The sequence below is a fragment of the Gymnoscopelus braueri genome, assembly GCF_963280865.1.
Source record: "Gymnoscopelus braueri genome assembly, chromosome: 18".
Classification (NCBI taxonomy): domain Eukaryota; kingdom Metazoa; phylum Chordata; class Actinopteri; order Myctophiformes; family Myctophidae; genus Gymnoscopelus; species Gymnoscopelus braueri.
In genome coordinates, this window is record NC_137618.1 from 4,505,317 (window position 1) to 4,525,166 (window position 19,850).

At 40.4% G+C, this 19,850-nt stretch overlaps 2 protein-coding genes across 2 annotated transcripts in view; both read right to left on the bottom strand.

Moving 5' to 3' along the window:
• Positions 1 to 12,998, bottom strand: part of LOC308105610 (uncharacterized protein) — a 44,910-nt gene extending 31,912 nt beyond the window's left edge. The window contains exons 1-2 of the mRNA XM_080456442.1: positions 12,869 to 12,998; positions 10,743 to 10,795 (exon numbers count right to left, since the gene is read on the bottom strand). The gene's annotated coding sequence lies outside the window, so the exon portion shown is untranslated. The remainder of the gene's footprint in view (positions 1 to 10,742; positions 10,796 to 12,868) is intronic.
• LOC308105606 (uncharacterized protein) overlaps positions 1 to 19,850 on the bottom strand; it is a gene marked incomplete at its 5' end in the record, with an annotated part of 123,482 nt that overhangs the window by 59,828 nt on the left and 43,804 nt on the right. The gene's annotated exons all lie outside the window — the stretch shown is intronic.

Sequence of the window (19,850 nt, forward strand, 5' to 3'; positions counted from 1 at the left end):
GGCAGACCTGGCAACGCAGGCTACGCCAATCATGTGTGAGAGATCTACAGGCTATGGGGCAGAGATGCTATGTGCCACACACCGTATCTTAGCAACAACGAAAGCGCTAACTCTCATTGGTCGTGTCATAATGGGGGCCGGCAGTTTCCACACAACAGCATCCACTACTCGCTCAGACACAACCAACCACTACTCGCTCAGACACACAGGCACAGCTCGCTGCCGACATCACACCACAGTGACCACACACAGTCAGTCACAGTCATTGTAACAGCAGGACAGCACAATCACCGTCATTTCTCTAATAAATCGCCCTGTCATTCATATTGTCAAGACTTTGAGATCACTGCAGCCTCCTACTACTAATGTAACGCATGTTTATGTCCACTACTGTGATAGAGGCGATCGTTGTATTTCAATGATTAGGGGGGCGTAAGCCGCTAGCATGCGGCTAACGCTACGGCACTTAGCATGTAGCTAACGTGGTCAATGTGGCCTGATATACTTGGATTCTGTTGCTGCTGGTTGTTGCTAATACTGTCTAAAGCATGTATGTGAATGCTTAATATGTCCATTACTGTGTTGCCGTTAGTTGGGTTTAAGGATTATTAGCCAAGAGCTGCCTATAATGGGCCGTTAGCGTGTAGCTAAGCTAAGGGACGGGTAGCGTTAGCATGCAGCTAATGCTAACGCTGTTGTCGTGACTCAAGCGGCTATGTTAAACATCTTATCAACAACCTGTATGAACGTTAGAGTGGTCAATGTCATCAATGCTAACTAATTAGCCTGTTGAACAGTGTTATTTTGGTGTATTTTGTGGGTTTTTGTGACACAATGTCACGTCCAAATGTGTTAGTGTTGGAGCGCCTCAGTGCGGCTGCAGAGTTCATGTGCAACCTCTAATAAGTCAACATGTTTAAAAATCTTTAGAAAATAGCTGATCTACAAGCTCACAACAATTCGCAAAGCCACGCGTTGTGAGCGTGTACACCGGCTATTTTAAAATAGCCAAAGTATATAGGGATACAGTGGTTAATGCAGGTTTTGTAATAATTATACACATCTACAGTTTACTAAAGGACAATATGCTGAGATGTAGTGGAGTATAACATTTAATATAATCCAGTAAAGTTAACCCCTCAAATTTGTACAGTACTTGAGTACAAACAAATGTACATTATCTATCTACCCATCAGCATAACACAAATATTCTATCTATCTATCTAACTAGCCTGTCTGTCTCTCTGTGAACACATTACTTAATCAAATGTATGATGATTCATTATACTATTCTATGATTATTAGATAATGATTATACGTGCCCCATGATTATTATAAGATCATATATCTTAATCAAATATAATTAATCATCATATAAGTTATTAATAGTCATAATAAAATAATCCTAAAAACTAACAGAAAAGAAAAATTCGGATAAATATCGTCTATCGTGATACAGCTTGAAAAATATCGTGATAGTATATTTTTCAATATCGGCCACCCATACGCCCATTCATTCACAACAAACAATATATTGCCCATTTTCGCCCAGCCGTTTCGCCATTTATATGTATGTATGTGTATATATATATATATATATATGTCACAGGGTGAATGGAGAACCAGGTAGATTGAAGACAGAGCGCTCGTTTTTAGGCACGGGGCTTCGGGGCGAGGCGGGGCTTTTCGAGATAGGGTTTATTAGCGAGGCTCGCGAGGAGGAGGAGGAGAAGGAGGACGCGGCACTGCGAGGCGGGGGTTTATTACGTGAGGCGAGGAGGAGCTCCTCCTCGCGAAATAAACCGTCCTCCTCCTCCGAGGAGGAGAAGGAGAACGCGGAGAGGCGGGGCTTTGATGTGCCGACGGGGACCTGTCTTTTGTTGTTCCCCCCCACATAGCAACCAGGAAGCTACGCTAGGGGAACGCTGAACACGCGTGCACACGCTTGTCCACGACGGAGGCGTGCCGACAAGTGGAGCTTGAGGCCGAGGAAGCGCGCCCTCGCGCCTCCAGGCGCGAGTGCCCGCGCTGACCGGCCGATGCTCCACTTGTCGACTCAGCGCCGTTTGAGTTGTAAACCGATAGGGACAGAATAGTTCTTTTCATGGATCACTGTGTGTGTGTGTGTGTGTGTGTGTGTGTGTGTGTGTGTGTGTGTGTGAGGGAGAAAGTAAAACAAAAGCCAGAACACAATAAAAGTATCTTAACAGTCCTGCTTTCAATAAACCAAAAAAAGCATGAGCGCGTGTGTGTGCGCTTGTGTGTGTGTGTGTGTGTGTGTGTGTGTGTGTGACTGTGTGTGTGTGGTTGCAGCCATATATGTTTGTGCACAAGCCTGGCTTGTGGCTCCCTCTAGTGTTGCTTCTACAGAATTGCTGGGTGGGTGGTAAAAACGAACGCGCCTTCTTCAATCTACCTGGTTCTCCATTCACCCTGTAACATACATATATATATACATATACATATATATATACATATATATATATACATATACATATACATATACATATACATATATATATATATATATATATATATATATATATATATATATATAGACCATCAGAGGGGATCATGGGAAATGTAGTCATTTCTGCTAATTTCGGTTCTACTGTGTTAAGCTTGTGTTACATTACTGCTGCTTAAGGCCCCTGCATACTACCAAATGAGGTGGGCACCCTAGCACCGTTTGTGACCACCAAAACGGACCTTAGGTGGGCCCCACCTAGCCAATTCTATGTGGGACCGAGGTGGTTCTTAACTGGGATGCCCATGTGGGCTATAAGTGGGTTCTACCTGGGCCCTAGGTGTATTCCAACCAACCAGAGTGCAGTGGCCATCACTCCAAATGTTGTGACGTCAGGGCTCTCAATACTGCACATTGGGGGAGGAGGAGGGGTGCAGGGCGGGCGCACAGATCGCTGAACCAATGGTAGCCCACGGATGTTTTCTCTGGAGATTTAAAATCCGCCCCTCTATGCCACATATCAGACGCGCTACAGGGTCTTTACTCACCGAGCCATGGCCCCACTGGCTACACCAGTGATATGCGCTGCCAAGTGGGCGCGGGTGCTAGAGCTGAGTTCTAGTACATAGAATGACTTATCTCTGCATTTAACATCCTGTTCTATGTTGTATATGAACAATTGACATTGAAAGTCAACTATTCAATAAAGAATAGTAAAAAACAAATATATATATACACACACACACACACACACACACACACACACACACACACACACGCGCGCGCGCGCGCGCGCGCGCGCGTGCGTGCGTGCGTGTGTGTGTGTAGTTCTTTCTTAGATTAAAAAAAAAAATCGGTATTGGACAAAACTGTATCGGCAGGTCAGACTTAAAAAAATAATAATAATCGGACAATAATTTTGCAATCGGTGCATCTCTAGAACAAAACATTTAAAACACGAGGGCATAAAGCCTAGAGGTTAAACCAGTGTAGCTAAAATAAATACTATGCTAAAAGGTTCGTCCTCTCTTAAAAGAGTCAACCGACTGTGGTGCTCTCAGGTGGGCAGGGAGGGCGTTCCACAGGGAGGGTGTTCTACAGGGAGGGCGTTCCACAGTTCGGGGGCGGCCGAGCAGAAGGCCTGGTCGCCCCCATGGTACGTTGCTTGGCCTTGTGGGTTTTGAGGAGGTTAGTGTTTGAAGAGCGAAGGTTGCAGGTTGAGGGTTGTATAGGGAGACTAGTTCCTTGAGGTAGGAGGGCGCATTGCCGTGGATACACTGATGTGTCAACAGGGATATCTTATATTGGGTCCGGAAAGTAACAGGAAGCCAGTGGAGTGAACGGAGGATGGGTGTGATGTGCTCATGTTTACACACTCTCATCAGGACCCTAGCAGCGCTGTTCTGAATATACTGGAGCCTTTGAAGGCTCTTGCTAGGGATCCCGATGAGAATTGCGTTGCAGTAGTCCAACCTGGAGGAGACGAAGGCGTGGACAAGTTTTTTGGAATCTGCTAGTGTGAGTGTGGGGCGGAGTTTTGAGATTTTTCTGAGGTGGAAGAAGGATTTTGCACAGATGTCTGATGTGGGCCTCAAAGTGAGAGGGGAAGGTCCTGTCCGGAGAAGGTGATGCTGGTTATGGGGGATGTTTTTATCTGGTGTGGGGTGCCTATTAGAATTACTTTAGTTTTGGAACTGTTGAGCTCAGGGGCGTTGCGTCATGCGGGCAAGTGGGGCAGCTGCCCGGTCAGTAAAGATCCTGCCCCGTCTAGCTGCTCAAACTCGTGGGCGAGATTCGCCAGAAAAAAGAATTCTGCTCCAATACGTTACAGCAGTGATACATTGGCTGCCCCATTCGCGCCTTTTACAAAGCTAAAAGCTACAGACTCCTGCATATCAATGGTCCAAGTGTAACCTGTTAAGTACCGTAGTCTGTAGGAGGCTTAGGCTACTTTCAGATCATGTCCTAAGGAGTCCAAAAGAGAATTGATACTGGGATTCATGAATTAAATTACAGAGGTGAGTAAATAAGAACATATTTTCAAGTACTGTACTTGAGTACAGTTTTGAGGCATTTGTACTTTACTCGAGTATTTCATATTTCCATTCTGATGCAAATACTTTTATACTTTTACTCAAGTACATTTTGAATTCCAGACTTCTAATTGTAGAGTATTTCTACATTGCAGTATTGATACTTTTACTTAAGTAAGACGTTTGAGTACTTTTTCCACCACTGAAGGATGGTAGAGTGTGTTGTTAATTAGTCCCCCCAGGAAAGCGCAGAGAAAAAGTCAAGATTCCACGGAGAGCAAGTCTTGATTCCACAGCTTATCGTTAATATTCCGCGGACATTAAAAACAACCTGAAATTACCAGTTATCAAGCAAAAATATATTAAGTTTTAATAATCAAGTAAATTCCAGAATGAAATAGATACAATTAATTGTTATACCATTCTAAAACACTACAATACCGTGGAACATAGTAATTGAGTCAATGTTACTGGTTATAAATAGAGGTGGTCGGATCAGGCCGATAGCAATCACTGATCCAATCATTTTTTATCTTTTATTATTTTTGTATTTATGCATGTAGAATGCATTTTTACCATTTATTTTGTAGAAATACAAGACAATATGTCTCAAAACACTGGCTTACAGTTGAATTATTGGCGACTAAAGAAATATGAATTAAAAAAATTGACAAGACAAATGTGACCCACCACGACAACGGATAAGTCATCAAGGCTTTTTTTGTTTTTGTTTTCATATGAAAGCAGGGAATCATAGCTACAAATTGACATATTGACCACCAGTTTTCGAGATATGGCTTATAGAATGATGCCTTGTAGAGATTCAGTTAAATTCATTGAACTGAGATAGCAGGCCTCAAAGTGCCTCTTCTCTGATCTGTGAGATTTTAACACCTATCCCAGCATGCATTGCTCAAAGGTGGGGGTCTGAGGGGGGCAATCTGCTGTCCCAGGGTGCTTTGTTCTCAAATCAGGGGGGGGGGGCTTTGAAACTTGATAGCTTGGAGTTCAGCTCCCAGGGAGCTCACATAAGACTTAGTTGCTACTAGCATAATACCTTACATGAAAAATGTTGCTACAGTAACCTTGGTTATTAGTGTAATATTCATTCATTTTTAAACAGGGCAGTCATGTTAAAAACATCAACAGTGGTGGAAAAAGTACTAGTAATGTTTTACTTAAGTAAAAGTATCAATAATGCAATGTAAAAGTACTGTTACAAGTAAGTCCTGAATTAAAAATTGACTTGAGTAAAAGTACAAAAGTATTGGTATAAAAATGTACATAAAGTACCAAAAGTACTAAAATGTTTGAAAATATTTACACCACGACCACTGAACATCAAGTATGATCATGATCCACCAGACTAAAATCTTGACTAAAAAACTTTGTGCCAAAAATCTATAGTGCTCATCATCTCAAACATTTGCAAACATACAGTAAGTAACAGAGGTACAATGTTACATTAATCTGCACCTGATCACCTGCAAATAGGCCTATTTGAAAGATCTATTTGTATCTCCATCACAATTAACTTAGTCACTACTAGTGCATTCCTGCATAACCAGTCAAGAATACAGTTGACACTAAAGTTATTATTATTAGCCTTTATAAAAGTGAAGCTCACAACTTGTCTTCTAATTTCGTTTGAAACAGGGCTTGAGTTGTTAATGCATAAATACAAGTTTAACATTTTAACTATTGGCTTACATGAAAAAAAATACCCAAAATACCCAAATAGGTCCATTTGGTTTAATAAATGTCTTTTCTAAATAAAGTATTAAATCATTTTTTTTAAATAGCAGATCTACAAGCTCACAAGGCGGCGACGCGTTGTGAGCATGTATATCTGCTATTTTCATTAAACATGTTTTGTGTTACGCTGATTTTAGCGTCAGTTTTGATGCTATCTTGGAATGGTTTGCGTCATTTTAATCACAAGGCCCGTACCTTTAAAATGATATATAGATTGACTATGTAGGTGACACACACGCTAGTGTAAATGTGTTTGTTTGCAAAGAAAACGCTTGTTTTGCATTCCTCAACACACACACACCTCTCTAACTAGTGTTGCCATGTATACTAATTATAAGCGACCTCGTTGCTTGCAAATATTGGTATTTGCTCTTTATTTGTTATTATTTTGTTGTGAGCTTGTAGATCGTCTATTTCCACATCGCCTATTTTCAAATAGCCGATGCATATAGGTTTAAAGTGCTCATATAGAGCATCGCAGTTCCCGCCCCTTCCGGGTTCCACTGCAAAATACTCAATGCATTTTTCCCATTGACATTTCCAAAAATATTTATATCAATTAATTTTAGCCTAGAATCAAGCCATCCAGGGTCCTGGTGAATCATGACCATAAAACGTTTGATTCTGTGAAAACTTTTTTGAAAACGGCAAAACAAAGGGTATTTATTAAATATAGTATATCAAATATAAAATTAAAAAAAAAAAAAAATCACAGAAAAAAATGGTTTACGGTCATGATTCACCAGGACCCTGGATGGCTTGATTCTAGGCTTAAATTAATTTATATAAATATTTTTGGAAATGTCAATGGGAAAAATGCATTGAGTATTTCGAAGTGGAACCAGGAAGTGGGCGGGAACTGCGATGTATACACATTATTAAAATATAAAGTCATCACAGCACCATAACATGGTTAATACATTTTATTTTGGGATGTACAATACATGAAAATTACGGGAGTAATAACGTGACTTGCGTCGATAACTAATCGATAGCGGACATTACTGCGTTTGGTTAAAAACAGTGTGTTTAGTAACGTTATACAAGCTAATTATTAGCCAAATTCGGCTAGCGCTCGGAGGACTGCACTGTTATTTTCGATTCCACTTCACATTAACTCATTTATTTCATATTTACATGCCGAGTTAAGCTCTGACATTTAAGTGATATGTAGCCTGATATTACCAGATTGCTATAGTGGGTTTAGAATAATTTAGACAATTTTTTTTCTTCTTTCATTTGCTCTTTCAGCTCTGCTGGAAAATCAGCCTATGCGAGAAGACAGTCCCTGGGATACGGCGGGACACGACACAAATACTGACAATGCCTCTGAACATTGGCTTGCAGTTATTGCACATAGCCAAATGCAATAATAATAGGCTTGTCATTCAGGATGGGAAATGATAAAGTTGTCCTTTTGAGGAGAAGTAGAACTTAGAAGTCACACTTGAAGTTGAACATGAGGGAGAGAGCCTCTACAGGGAATTACTTGATATCTAGGCTGCACGGACAGACACAAGAATCACAGCTGCAATTAATTAGTGCTGTTCAGTGTTGATTGCCTAGTGGTCAAATTGGGGTCAACGAGCCATCGTTAACTTGCTTTGAAGTTGGGCTGTAGTTTGCAGCACTCTCACTCTCTCTCCCTCCCTCTCTCTCTCTCTCTGGGTACATCCACACATGAACGTACGCTAGCGTGCAACGGTACGCTACGTGACGGTAGCCCTTGTTCTGGATCCGACGTTACTTTGATATCTTCCGGAGCTTTGAGCAGCTGGTGGGCAGCGCCGTTTTTCAGGAAGTGTAGTTCTTTGTCTAGTGCTATTTGTACAAGACAAGTGAGAACTGCATAACACTACTACTCCTCATGAAAACATTACGCACGTGCAATATAAAATATTAATATTATCCAGTGATATGAAAACATTAGCTAATCTAATGTTTTCCTATCACTGGATAATATTAATATTTTATGTCAAGGTGCCTTGACATATAAAAAAAAGTATAACTTATGCACTTTTCAAAACATGAGTTACAAAGTGCTGCTGAACAGCAGTTAATGTTTACGTTTTATTTTACCTTATATATTTTATGCTACAATTGGAGCATAAAATATATAAGTAAGGTAAAATAAAACATACATCTTTTTTAAAGAATAAGGGAATACCATAATTAATAAATAAGTAAATAAGAAAACACATTTAAACAAACTACAAGGAGACCAAAATAACTTTGGTCTCGTTGCCCACATGAATTACATCAATAATTATGAATGACAGATTCATATTGTAGAAGAGTGCAATTTATGACAATAAAGCACAGACATGTTTCGTTTTTTGTAGCCCACGTTTGTGTGTGAAACTGTAGAATTAATAAAAAATAAACTTCTCATTTATTTTGGATAGTAATTTAATTTATTATTCTGCTATTCTTTATTATGCTCATTATAATATGATATTATATCTTATCTACATATAATTGGTCCTCACTAATGCTCATTATAATATTATATTATATCTTATCTTCATATAACTGGTCCTCATAATGCTCATTATAATGTATTTTGGATAGTAATTTAATGTATTCATCTTCTATTCTTTATTGTGCTCACATAAGCTATTCAGAAGGGATAAACTAAACAGTACATAGTATTCAGGCCACTCAGTCACCACAAATAAATAAGGAATAAGGTCGTTTACATTTATTGAAATAGAGTGCATGTGTTATACTGTTGTGTTTGTGCTGGAACGTCTGCCTTGCATGTCCCCTGTAAGGAAACTACAAGAGACACCCGACGGGTACCCGCGTTTGACGGGTGAAAACGGGTGAAAATTTTACTTTGATAAGATCACGGGTACGGGGACGGGCGGTACTGAACTAATCGCGGGCGGGTATCATTTTATTGTGAAAATCAGAGAGCACTGTTTCCGCCCAAACAACGTAACTTGTGTAACTTAACAGCACAACTGCATGGAGCATGCTGGTCAGTTATCTTAACTCACAAAAACACATTGAACATCCTGTTAAACCTTCAAATTAAAAGTATTTGATGACGTAAACAACGACACATGTGTGCTGCGTAGATGCGCGTTCGCGCGTGGCTTAAGCTCGCTCCTCCGTCTTCACTTGATTTCTGTACAAACCTGACCACTGAATGTAGCGCTGTTGTTGAAGGCTATCTTTTTCAACACACTTTTCAATAGGATTTACATTTTACACGGGTAAACGGGCGGACAACGGGTCGTTTATTTGACGGGCGGGGCGGGTCTGGTTCGTATTTTGAAATTATCACGGGTGACGGGTCGGTCTGCGGATCTGAGTATTGACGGGCGGGGCGGGCGCGGGTTCTCAAAATTGGACCCGTGCAGGACTCTGACGGAGATGTGTGGATGTACCCTGTACGTGCCTGTGTGTGTGAGAGGAGGGGTAGGGGGGGAGTTTAGCAGCAGCTCACACTGCCCTGAGACAGAGAGAGAATACTTCTCCATACGGCGGTGTTTTACAGAGATTTTTCTTGTTTTCTGCACTATGGCTTGTAATCCGGACGGCTTTTAAATCCACGGATGGCCTTCAAATCCGTGGTAATTTCCGCGATCGCGGAATCGCGGATTCCCGGGGGGACTAGTTAATGTTGTTTTATGGTCGTTTAATTAATTTAAAAAAGATTTAAATTGTGCGCTACGCACGCGCATGTGTACCACAATGCGGGGGGGGGGGGGGGGGGGGGGGATACAGATTCTGCCCAGTCAACATTAGATTCCAGCCTACGCCACTGGTTGTCTCTCATCCACGCCTTGATCTCCTCCAGGCAGTTACTGAGAGTGGATAAGGGCGGTGATGATGAAGATGATGACAATGATGGAGTGGCAGCGGGGGTTGGGTTGTTTTCTATATACAGTTAGTACCGTTGACTGACAAAAAAAGTCAGTCAATCAGCAGTTCGTTGGGGGTGTGGTCTACCACGCTAGAACAGAGTGGGACCAAGGACAGATCCCTGGGGGACGCCACAGTTGACATGCTGGGTGAGAGATTTAGAACCTCCCAGGGAGACGTACTCCGTCCTACCGACAAGATATGATTTGAACCAGTTGAGATAAGAGGTTTCTGCCCGACAGCAACAATATACAGTATGCACAGTGAGGAACAAATGTAAGTGTAGAAGCCATTTCACTGTTTGTTTATTCTGATTATTCTCATTATTTATTATCATGATTGTTGTTATGATAAATTATAGATTATAGATTGATAGATTATTGGTTTATTAGTTTAATATTTGTGTACACCAAGGGCACGCCTCTCCAGGCCTGATTGATTGAGAAAGGGCATGGGTGGACATGGGTGTATACTCAGTGATGCTGCTAGCCCTGCGTCCTGCTTCTCTGACGCATATTTTTAATAGAAATATGGATACTAGTTGTATTGGAGGGTCAAATTGGATTTAAAAAATGTTTTGTGTCAAATAAATTAGTTAAATATTCAAGACTTACGCCTGTGATGTTGCCTACATCAGCAGCAGCAGCAACACGCCTCTTGTAACCGTCTGAAACACAGAGTCATGACACAACAGTTAACATTATTACATGAAATCTATCAAATCAACAATGGTGTTAAAATGGGAGGCTCTGTATGTACTGTGGGCCAAAGCTCACAGGTTTGATGGAATACAGGTCTAGGGCTGTCACGATTACAAACTTTAAATTGACGATTAATTGTCACACAAATAATTGCGTTTAACAATTTAATTGTGTTTTTGGCATTGAGCATTGGAACATTATGAATAAAAAATGACATTTGTCTGACCATTTAGGCTTCATAATCAAAAATTGCACAGGCAGATAGCCTATGACAAATAACTTACATTACTGACATATTTAATAATTTCCTACTTATACAAGATACAAACTTTATACAAGATTATCTACAAGCTTATAAATGTGTAGATCTGCTATTTCTGTTTTTTAATATTTGAAAATGTGATGATTATGCACAAATAATTGTGATTATCTCAAACTAGACCATACCCGTAGGGGGATATGCGCGCACACACACACACACACACACACACACACACCCACCCCACCCCCCCGGAATACTTAATGCAAATCTTCAGACAAGCTTTTTATTATATTCTACATCGCCATGAAAACTACAGCTTGTACGATCTATTTATTTTTTAAGTTTTAAGTTCTGAATTTTATATTTTTGAACAGTGGGGTTCAGGGAGAAATAATTGACCATCGTTGAGTTTTCTTTTAGCAAATAAAATGACATCAGTTTGAGACACTGACAGTCTGTGTATTATATTTTAATGGCACTTAAACCATAACACACCTGACACGGATCAATCAAATGTATTGAATTAATGACAACAGGAAGTCAAGTCCATAATCGTTTCCCCACTAAGCTCCCTAAGAAACTTGTGGATAAATGAAAAGTATTCATACAGTTGACGCCTCAGAATTGACCTGAAATAATTATAATAAAAAATATTATTATTATTATTATTACTGTGTGGATGCTTTCATGACACAAACTAGATACAAGGCCCAACCCCGTAGGGATGCATAACAAAAACAAGAATAATGCTTAATCTTTCTAGGGTCATCAAGTGAAATTGACCCGTTTTATTTTTATTTTACTCTTTGAAACGTCTTCTGCTTGACATATATACAGTACTAAAATGTGATATTTTATAAACAAGTGAATGTTTCAAGGAGTTATTCTAACAGATGAACTTAATGTCAGCTGTTCTTCTAAATCTAAGTCCAAGTTCTTCTAAATACATGCTGTGCATGCTACATAACATGCTACATAGCACGTAGCATGTTTAAATGGGCGATCGATGACCGTTGAAACATTCAACTCACCCGAAAACGAGCAGACCAAACACACCTCAAACAAAAAACTAATGTCGAAAAATGTCAGTAAACTAATACAAGTGATCAATACAACATTCAATGAATTTGCATAACATGGACTGGACTACTTAACTTTTGTAACGTACTTCCTTCAGTGTAGCTGTAGCTATACGTCATGGAACCACTGGTTCCTGGATTTTGAATATTCTCCATTTACATCCAGTACATCTACATAAACGTTCACATTTCAAATATAAAGTGCTGACCTCATGGCTATGGATGTAACAAGTTGAATCGGGTGGGTACCCGTATATTCCGCATTGTTCAATAAAAAGCTTTTTAATCCGATTGGTGGCCATTTTCTCATAGAGTTATAATGTATCAGAGTGCAATACACCTCCCAACCGATAGGGTCGCATAGTTGAAAGCAAAGGAGAAAAGTATGAGAAAATGGCCACCGATCGGATTAAACAACTTTTTATTGAACAATACTGAAGATACGGGTACTTAGACCCACCTGTTGTAACTTGTAACATCCGTGGCCGTGGGGTCAGCACTTTATATTTGAAATATGAACGTTTATGTAGATGTACGGGTTGTAAATGGAGAATATTCAAAAAGCAGGAACAAGTGGGTCCATGACGCTTGTGACTATAGGCTCGTGACAGACGAGCGTCATGTGAACCATGGCTGTAGCTATAACTTTAGCTGTAGTAGTAAATAACTTTTATAAGTTGTAAAGTGTTATGACTTACCTGTCAGATGAGTAGTAACAGCTGGTCACCAGGAACATGCTGACATAAATCCACATCGACGCATTTTTGATACAAACACTAAGTTGGAATGAAAACTATGACAACATTATGCTCCTTCTACGTGACACGCCATTACTGTGGTCGTAAGAACCAATAGCACCCAGCTGCGTCCTCGCAGACGAGAGAGTGAGTGAGCAGGGTTGCCAGATCGGAATGACAGTTTCCAGCCCAAGCAGCCCTTAAAACCAGCCCATTGCAATAAAAACCAGCCCACGCGCGCGCGTGCATGAGAGTGCATGTGCGCGCGCGCGCGCGCGATTTTTTTGGGCTTGTTTTGGGCTTGTTGGGCTTGTTTTGGGCTGTTTTAACTTTAAAACAAGCCCAAATTTGATGTGCCCACCCAAGGCTATTTATCCCAGCCCAATGAGTTTTAAAATAGCCCAATTGGGCGGAAAACCGCCCAATCTGGCAACACTGTGTGTGAGCGCTGATATATGAGCGCTGTTGTGTGTGGTGAGGGACCGGAAGTGCGTGTTTTTTTCTTAAACACATTTCTCTCAATAATAATGTTGATTGATTGATTGATTGATTGAAATTTTTATTAGGCAAAAGAATGTAAAACAACACAGTTACATTTATAATGCTTTTGTCTAAAAGGTCCGGCCAAAAAAGTCCTTGCGGACTTGTTTCCGTTGGGGTCCTTGAGTTAATTTCATAGACATATATAGTAGCAACCAAACAGTTCAAAAATCAACATGAAAATACAGATAATACAGAAAAAGTACCACTATGTACAAAAAAAAGCATTTAAAAAATATATGTACAAAAAAAAGGGGGGGGGAAGCATGGAAAAATAAAAATTATATACAAAAAAAAGCATGAGGAAATACAAAATATGTACAAAAAGAGGAGGGGGGGGGGTCGTCTGTCTACAGGGAAACTGGTACTAGCTCCTCTAAAATTGATTGTATCGACGATCGTTTGTATGATTATGGTGGATATATAAATTTATAACATTACTTATAATTACACTTACAATACTGGAAGTGCGTGTTTTTTGGTTATTAAACCATTTCACTCCCAATATTTATGTTAAAACGTATTGTACATCGATCGTATGCATGATTACGGTGGATAACTGCAACTACACACACACACACACACACTCTGTATGGGTATACATTTATAATAATGACGTTTGAGCAACATAGTGTGTGTGTGTGTGTGTGTGTGTGTGTGTGTGTGTGTGTGTGTATATATATATATATATATATATATATATATATATATATATATATATATATATATATATATATATATATAATCAAGTTTTAACATTATTAATCAGAGTAAAATGGTTTAATAGTGTAGCGACGGAGCTGCACTGTTATTAGGTCTATGTCCCTTTAAGAGTTACCCAGCATGCCTTGCGGCCATGTTGTTGTTATAGAGGAAGTAAAGAGAGAAAAGGTGTGTGTGTTCGTTGCAAGTTTTAATAAAGTAAAAGCATCCATTGAATATGCCGTTTTTGTAAAGAGAAAAAGGAAACACTTGCTGGTTTTAACTTCAATTATTTTGGTTTGAAGTTGATCTGTTTATTTACGTTATTTTGGGATACCTTTATTTTGACACTTCCTGTACATTTGGTTTACCTTTATTTTGAAACGTCCTGTCACCGCACCGGCACGCACTTTAACCAGCTCGCTTCACACACCCCCATGCTTTCACACCAGGGCTCTATGCAGTTCACACTCAGGCCGTTTCTCAATACCCGAACTTGGGAAGCACGGACTTGAGTCCTTGGAAGTTCAGACTTGCAAGTTCGCCTCGGGAGTATAAACTTGCGAGGACGCGAGGACGGGAGTACGGGAGTACGGTAGTTGGAACGCACCGTTCTCGGTGACGTCACCATCTCAGCTCGTCCACAGTGTGGATATGCTCAGAGCAGATCTACAAGCTAACAACGCATTGCTGAGTGACGCGGTGTTAGCTTGTAGATCTTTTGTTTTTGTAAAACACAGCATACATTTTACAATATAATGATATTATATAAACATAAGATATATTAACGTATATCTAGGTATATAAATGTTAAAACATCGTTTTTGTTAATTTAATGTATTTAGCCTACTCTTTATAGAAAAAAACGTATAGAAATATTCCATTTGGTATTTATTTATTATGATACTGACCGATTGTGTAACAAATAAATGACTTAGGCCTACGGCCACCAGGGTATAACAGGATAGGTGGGCACAAGGGACATCTGGGCACCTCGATGTAAAATTGGCTATTTTGTCCAAAATGTTAAAAAATTAAATATTTGAAAAATGTTCTAAGGTAAAGTAGCTTATATATGATTATAACATGCTTAAACATGCGACAATCAAGGTCTAATATTTCTACAATTGCTACAAAACCTGCATATCCAGTCATTTGGGAGCATAAACGAGAAGTTGAAGGATAACGTGATAGTTTAGCTCCAATCGGAATATTAAGTTATTATACTACCACCTTTTACTATTGTTTTATTACTAGCTCCATTTGGAACCTCTCCCTCTGCTGTAGGCTATAGCTCCTATGAGGCTCCACAGCCACTTTCGTAAGGTGAATTCTAACGTTGACCGGGCCAGAATCTTAACCCCCCCGGGGGTTAAGCGGGCGGGGGGTCGCGCAACAACGGGTGATAAGTCTATTGAGAATTACCGAGCCATTCCAGGTGGAAAACGGAACGCTCGTCCCAAAACACACTGCCCCGTTTTTTTCGCGGACCGAGGCCGCCGGGTTAGACCCGGGGCAGGGTGTTTTAGGACGACGGTTCTTCTATTACATTTCTGAATGGAGAGAGGTGCCCGTCTCTGTGCAATGGAGAAAAGGACGGCCGATGTTTTCTTTTTGCTTGATATTGTTTGATGGCGAACAATCATGATCTGATACACATGAAAGAAGAGTAGACCCTTCACAGCTAATAGAGAATTTTTCATTTTAAGAATCGGTTCAAAATTGAATGAGTATGGATAGTTAAATCTGAAGCTCTTTCTGCTATAAATATGCATCCATGCGTTCTGTGCGCCTGTCGGTGGCCAAACCGGTTTTCAAATGGTCCTCATTTACAATTCGGTCGATTAGCAAATGAGGCTCATTTGAAAACATAGGCAACAGAAGAGTGAGGGGCTGCTAATCTTATGTTGATTATTTTTGTTTTTTTCCCCTGGCGGATCTTGCCTCTGCACTTTGAGCAGACAGGGCAGGCAGGGTGTTACAGACCCGACGCTGTGTACAGGCAGGTGACCACACCGGCGAATTGGCCACTACTATGCATGATTCTTACCTTTTTCCGCACAAAGGTAAAGGTCAGCCCCCCTTCTCTCAGATGTTTTACATTTTATCGTCCAAGTCATTTTCAACGACGGGTTGAAACAAGCGTTTAAATCGCTTTTTTAGTCAACCTGTGGCCAGTCAACCCCCGTCCGCATGCGCTGTACTGCTCCAGTAAGATTGCATTGGGAAAACATGGCACAGGCTGACTAAATAAGCGATTTAAACGCTTGTTTCAACGCGTCGTCGCATTTTCTTGGCCGCTAAAATGTAAAACATCTGGACTACCTTTACTGTTTGGATACGATGTGCGGGAAAATGTAATAATCATGCATAGTGACCAATTTTCGCCCGTGTCGTCACTTGACTGCACGCGACGCTGTGGAACCTCATTTCGGCGCAGCCCTCCGCTGCAGAGGTTTCAAATGGTTAAACGTATTAGCCTACTATTAGACTTAATTAAGTCTGATAATGATGTACCGTGCATGTTCACATCATGTATACTGTACTTTACTTAAGACCATATTTGAAATATTTAATGTTTTTACATTTTGGACAAAATAGCCAGTTTTACATCGAGATGCCCATAGTGCCCACCTATCCTGTATCCGTTGGCATACCTCATACCTGCTGGAGTCAGGAGGCGATTGCGGGTGAGAAGCCTGCGTTGGCAAGGGTCTGGGAGCACTGGACCAAATAATTACCCGTGTGGAATAAAGTTGATCAGAACGGGAGGCTGGCGATCGAGGCGACGTGATGTTGTAATATGGCACTTCTCTGGCTTTTTGTAATAATTTCTTTCCCTGTATCACTTGTGTATTGAGTGAGTGGTATATTATAGAATATAAAACTAAACAGAATAAACATATATAACCGAATAAACATATACACACACACACACACACACACACACACACACACACACACACACACACACACACACACACACACACACACACACACACACACACACACACACACACACAACATTTAGCCTAAGGCTATTAACACATTTGAAAATATAGTGTCGTCATTGTGGATTATATTAGTTAAAAGTAAACAGCCTAAGTAGGCTACACTATAATTAACAATAGGTCTGCACATCAAAATAAGTTAAAACTTACATTCACACATACAAAAGTCAAAGTGGCATGGCCTATAGTCAGACAAAATCGCACACAAATAAGAGTGGACCTCCAATTTTATTTCCAAAATATAAATAACCAGAGTGAAATTGATGGAATGACAAAATAAAAAATACATGAATGATGTACAGGCGTACGACATGAATCAAGCTTGACAAATATTAATAAACACCAGTGGTGGAAAGTAACTAAGTATATTTACTTAAGTACTGTATAAGTCAAATTTTGAGGTAGTTTTACTTTCCAATTTCCAATTTGCAGTAGCCTACTCTTACTCCACTATGCCTCAGAGGCAAATGTTGTACTTTTACTCCACTACAGTTATTTGAAAACTTTAATTACTAGTTACTTTGTAGATTTAGATTATTATTACAAAACATACATTAACCACTTGAGCCATATCTACATTTCGGCCATTAGAAAATAGCCGATCACAAGCTCACTTGTAGGACTTGTAGGTCTGCTATTTTCAAAAGATTTCTATACATTTTATAGAAATTAGAAAACTTGTGAAATGGGACATTCTGCATAAGGATTACTTTCAACTTTTGGTATTTAAGTACATTTTTATACCAATACTTTTGTACTTTTACTCAAGTACATTTTTAATTCCGGACTTTTGCTTGTAACAGAGTATTTCTACATTGCAGTATTGTTACTTTTACTCAAGTAAAAAATTTACTTTTTCCACAACTGATAAACACATGCATATTTCTCTGGATGAAGTCCTCTTGCTTGGTGAAAAGTCTCGTTGACAGCTCAGCACAGAACTCCCTGGACGCATACCTTCAATTGAAGTAAAATTACGTTAATACTACTCGCATAAACACATATCAAACATTAGTCAGAGGCAGTTCTATCTCCCCAAAATTGGCTGAGACTATTATAATAGAAGTCCAATAAATATATCCAGAACTAATTAGATCTCATTTGAACCACTACAAAGAAGACCCAGCTGAACCAGCGGACACTTTCAAAAGGACTGGCCGCAAATAAGGCTTCTTAGGCGGGGTAGTGGTCTGACGGGCCGGTCATCTGCGGCCGGGTTAACACCGGTTAGCCGGCTACACAAACGTCCGAAAGTTCGGTGCACAAATCAGCCACAGATTTGAAGTTAATTAACAACATTCAAGCCTAAAATAAATCGTAAAATTACATTCTGTGGCAAAACAAAAAAATAATTCTGACATTTCTTACCGCGGTCTCCGCCATATTGGTCCTGTTTTTCAAGCGCTGGTGGTCCGGTGCGGTGTTGCATTCTGGGCAATCTGCTGTGAAAAGTCCTCAGCGAGTCTAGTCTGAAGCATGCTCGGTAAAGGGGGCGGATCAAGTTCACATCCGGGTATTTGGTCTGTACTTGGGCAAATGCGAACTTAGGATTGGAACAGTACTTGGGCAGCGACTGATGACGTATCACGAGTTCGTGAGGACGGGAGTACAGACAAGTTCGGGTATTGAGAAACGGCCTCAGTCAGTGACACCAGAGAGAGACGGCGTGTGTGTGTGTCCCTAGCAGAGCAACACGGTATGTTTGTTGGAAATGCCTCACACATTATAGGGCAAAGGTTTTTCCTTGACCTGTAGGGAGTGCACATACAAAGTTTAACACAGATCGGTGCAGTTCTAGGTAAAAACACGAATCGGCCTGTTATAGCGCCACCATGAGGCTGATTTGAAAAATGCCAAGTGGCATTTCTTCCTCGGCCTAAAAGGAATGTGTGTGCAAAATTTCACGGAAATTGCACGCTGTGTTCATGATTTGAGGCATTTTGTTCAAAACGGAGCACTCCTGCAAACTTTGGAAGCCATTTTTAGCCAATCAGGATGAAATATGAAAAATCTGAAAGACCCGTTTCGTTTAATGACTATAGAGATACTGTGGACCGATTTGCGTGATGTTTGGACAAAATCTGTAGGAGTATTGTCAAAAAAATTGTTTTGCAAAAAAGGCCTCCTGGTGGCGCTATAACAGGCCCATGTGAAAAATTTGGGGCAGAGGTTCGGCTTTGGCATCCAGGGAGTGTGTGGGCAAAGTTTCGCAGCGGCCGGGCCAACAGTGCCGGAGATTAGCTGTTCACAGACAGAAAAACACGGACACGGACACACGGACGGTCAGGGTGCAAAACATACTCTCGCCAGGCCGAAACAAAAAGAACTGAAAAAAAATCCTGCCTAGTAGTGATGCGCGTGTCAAGTTTTTTCATAACCGACCCCACCCACCCTGTCACGGAACCCAACCCACTCAACCCACCCCGCAAAACAATATATAAATCAACGACTTGGCACACCCCGCGACCCGTGGTGAAAAACAAGGAGATAATCATCATATTAGCTCAGATTTATATAGCACTCTTTTAAGTACCCAAAGTCGTTTTAAATGCAGAGATGTCGCTTGCCAAACTATAACTGAATAAAGTGGCCGTGAGTGAACTGCTGCGCGCGACACTGTACGTCGCACAGTATAAACAAATTAATATATGTTTTGGCCATTACATCTCATTCAACCTTAATATAAAAAA